Here is a 4,128-nt window from a genome sequence, read left to right as displayed (position 1 = left end):
AAGAAGAATTCTCTAATGACTAATCGTCACAATAATTATGCTTATAGGTCACTGATTTTAAACTTTGAGCATAAGTTTTGTGAGGAAAATGAATAGCTCATAATAATAATGCACTATAAGGATGAAACTTGCTTACACTCTATTTTGTGATAATAAAATATTTTTAAAAATAAAAAAAAAAGAATACCACAAACAAGGTGGTCATTTATGGATTGTCCATAAAAGTAAATAAAAACACTTTTTGCCTTCCAAAAAAAAAAAAACAACAAATCAAGGCCAGGTACCATTGGTTCACGCCTATAATCCTAACTACTCAGGAGGCAGAGATCAGGAGGATCACGGTTCGAAGCCAGCCTAGGCAAACAGTTCACGAGACCCTATCTTGAAAAACCCTATCACAAAAAATTGGCTGGTGGAGTGGCTCAAGGTGAAGGCCCTGAGTTCAAGCCCTAGTACCACAAAAACAAAAACCAAACAAATCAAGGATGCTGGATGCAGTGGTGGCCTGGCTGCAGGTGGTAATCCCCAGGGAGCTCCAGACAAACTAAAGCATCAATGAATCACAAGGATTGGAGCTACATTAGCTGTAAGATTTGGAGTGCAATTAAAGGGAACTGGAAAAATTAGGAGCTCATGTTGTATGCCGATTTCAAATGAATTTGAGAAGCCAATCAACTGAAAATTAACTTGTTGATTTTTCGTTAGTTTTTAAATTTTCATTATGAAGAACTTCTGATTACATTATGATGATGGTGGCCAACAAGAAAAGTCAGGACCAAATGGCTGAGGATCTGTTCTGATTTTTAGGGGACCACACAATTCAATTCACCGCATGGCTTCATGGCGTATTAGATACATTTCGCTATGAACCCTTCATCTAAAGTATTCTGGCAAGAGCAGCTCTGATGGTAATGTACCTTCAGACTTGAGCAGTTTTGTGAGGGAGATAAGAGAAGGCATGAAGTGCAATTCTTTTCTAGAACTAGACCTGAAAAAAAGAGATTCCAGAATTTCTACAAGTTCACAGGAGCAGAAAACCACTAATGTCAGATGGAATTACAGCGATGGAGCTGTGACCTGATTAATGTCAACAGTGACACCTCTGACAGGCCTGTGAAGATGTGATTGATGTTAAGCCAGAGCCAGATCATCTCACAGGTTGAAGACTTCAGTCTTGTGTAAGAGAATCCCTTATCTCAGAAAAACCTACAGTGACACTTACATACCGTTCTTTTAATTTATCGACCATCTGCAGGTAGAAATGCAGACGGTGGTACACACTTAAACAGGTTGCAGTTTCAGCAGCCACAAAACAGTATTGATGCTGCCAGGCCACTTGCTGTGCAGAGGAGCCAGGTGTATCAAACAGAATGTCTGTGTGAGACAGGGTGCCTAACAGCTCAGAAAAGACTTACAGTCCTTTCTGCAGAAACAACTTGGAAAAAATAAGTATTGAGAAAGAAAACTTTCAGAAGAAAAAGCTGCCTGTGGTAAGGTCAGCTGTTAAAGTAAAAAATTCAATCATGATAGAGAAGAGGAAAGGGAAGATGATTATGGCTCCTGAGCAGTAAGGGGTCCGTCAGAGTCAGGGCCAACCAAGCTTGAAAGGAGACCTCCTCTTCTACCTTCTAAGCAAGATAACAAGGATCTAAATTTAAAGGCTATCTCTGAAGCTCAAGAATCTGTAACAAGAACAACTAACTCTGTGCAGTTACAGAACTCATTTCCAGTTGACCCAGAACTCAAACATCAAAAGAATTGCTAGAAGAAGTGGTTCAGGAAAAAAGTAGGACCTACCCACTTCTCCCACCCCCACCCCCCAAATAAGTCCCTCCACTAAAGAAGATGAAACAAAAGGAAATAATATAGAAAAAATCCCAAGAAACTCAATAGAGGTAATTATTATGCTGACTGCAAATTGACTCAGAAATTGGCAGAAACTCTGGCAATGAGTCAAGCTGAGATGAGAGAACTGAGTGTGGCAGAAACCAGAAAAACTTTGGGAGTGGGGCAAGTACTGGCTTGGTGATAAAAATGGAGACTAGTTTGTGCACCATCAGCCCATCGCACCTTGCAAAGTCTTCCCCAGTTGTAAGTTTGCTGGAAAATGCCTATTTGTTCATCCAAGTTGTAAATATGATGCTAAGTGTGCTAAACCAGCTTGTCCCTTTGCTCATACAAGTAAAGAATGCCAGTACTGCTTCCAAAACCAGCAGTCATGGCACCAGGACCATCTTCTAGTGGTCAGCACTGCTATCACTTCCCGGCTTGTAAGAAAATGGAATATAGATTTAGCACTCAGTGTATGAGACCAGACTGCACATTTTATTATCCCTACATAAGGTATGCCTTGAAATGGATTCAACCACAAACCAGTAAATAATACCCAGTTCTACCTGGCAGAAGATCATGCAGTCTGAAAGCTTCCATCTACTAATGAAAAGTATTCTACAGAACTTGTCAAACCTTTTTATTTGGAATATGTTTCTTTCATTAAAAAAAAATCAAAGGGCTGGAGGGTGGCTCAAGTGGTAGAGCATTTACTTAGCAAGCACAAAGCTCTGAGTTCAAATCCCAGTATCACCAAAAAAACCAAACAACAAATCAAAACCAAAAAATAAGTGTTGATGAAAATGTAGAGGAATTAGAACCCTTGTGTACTCACTGTTGGTGGGAAAGTGAAATGGTACAGCTGCCACCACTAAGAGAAGGAGGAGTAAGATGTATTAGCAAAACAATATTTAAATAATGCAATTTCCCCCACAGTTTCCTTGTGGAGTTGAATGTTTTCCTATTTTGTTTGAAGGATGCCAGCTGACTTGCTTGCTTTCTGTTACAGTGTAAAATGAAGTAAAAGTAAATTAGTTGTTTGTTTGGGTTTTTTTTTTTTTTGGTGGTACTGAGGTTTAGAACTCAGGGCCTCACAAGTGACAGGCACTCTACCACTTGAGCCACTTCACCGCCCTTTATTGTGTTGAGTATTTTCGAGATAGGGTCTTATGAACTATTTTGCCCTGGCTTGGTTTTGAATCATGATCTTCCTGATCTCTGTCTCCTGAGTACTAGGATTACAGGCATGGATCACTGGCACCTGGCTAGAATGTTTTAATAAAATAAAAGCAATTTTTTTAGTTATGTTCTTAAAATTTGTCGCCTTTTCTGGGTCAGGTTAGAAATTTGAAAACGAGTAAGTTGTCAATGAGAAGACAAAAAGTCCATGTGATTTGGAGGTTTCTGGATAAGAGGGTGTAGTGAGAGTAAGTGGCCCAGCTGGAGGGAGAGGCTCAGGGAAGTGACCTGCTGGAGAGGAGACCTGAGGTGAAAAATAGGGGGTGACCAAGGCTAGTCAGAGAGTAAATGGGTTGGAGGGGGGAGATGGAACAGTACACAGCATCTCACCTATGCTCTTGTGTACAGCCTGTGTGAAGTCAGGATACAATAGAGACACTTGCACACTGATGCTTATTACACCACTGTTCACAATAGCCAAACCATGGAAACAACCCAGGTGCTCTACAACTGATGAATGGATTTAAAAACTGGTATATATACACAATGGGGGGGGCGGTGTTTGTGTTTTTGCAGTACTGGGGTTTGAAATTAGGGCCTACACCTTGACCCACTCCACCACTCCTTTTTTGTGACAGGTTTTTTTGGAGATAGGGTCTCAAGTACTGTTTGCCTAGGGCTGGCTTTGAACTGTAATCCTCTTGATCTCTGCCCCCTGAGTAGCTAGGATTGCAGGCATGAGCCACCAGTGCCTGGCTACAATGGAGTTTTATTCAGCCATAAGGAAGAGTGAAACTATGTGGTTTAAGGGTAAATGGATAGAATTAGAGGACATCATGTTAAGTGAAGTAAACCAGGTTCAGAAAGACAAAGGCTGCATGTTTTCTCTCATATGTGGAGGACAGATCCAAAAGATAACATATACACAAAAACAAACACGCTCATAAGCATATCTACATGCACAGCATGTTGACTATAGTAGAACTACACTATGGAACTTGGGGGAGAAGGGCAAGGAAAAGAGAACGGTAGTCAAAATTGAAATACTTCACATCTGTGCAGGTAGAGGACATAACAATATGTACTGAAAGCTGTCAAATAATGTGATGTAGGAGGCAA

General features: G+C 40.5%; 1 pseudogene; it reads left to right on the top strand.

The window, feature by feature from the left end:
- The first annotated feature begins 743 nt into the window (after window positions 1-743).
- Window positions 744-2,383, top strand: LOC109699933 (zinc finger CCCH domain-containing protein 14-like; annotated as a pseudogene).
- The last annotated feature ends 1,745 nt before the right edge of the window (window positions 2,384-4,128 follow it).

Source organism: Castor canadensis, chromosome 5 (genome assembly GCF_047511655.1).
Source record: "Castor canadensis chromosome 5, mCasCan1.hap1v2, whole genome shotgun sequence".
In the NCBI taxonomy this organism is placed as follows: Eukaryota; Metazoa; Chordata; class Mammalia; order Rodentia; family Castoridae; genus Castor; species Castor canadensis.
The sequence above is the reverse complement of the archived record's forward strand: the minus strand, read 5'-3'. Positions and strand labels throughout refer to the sequence as shown.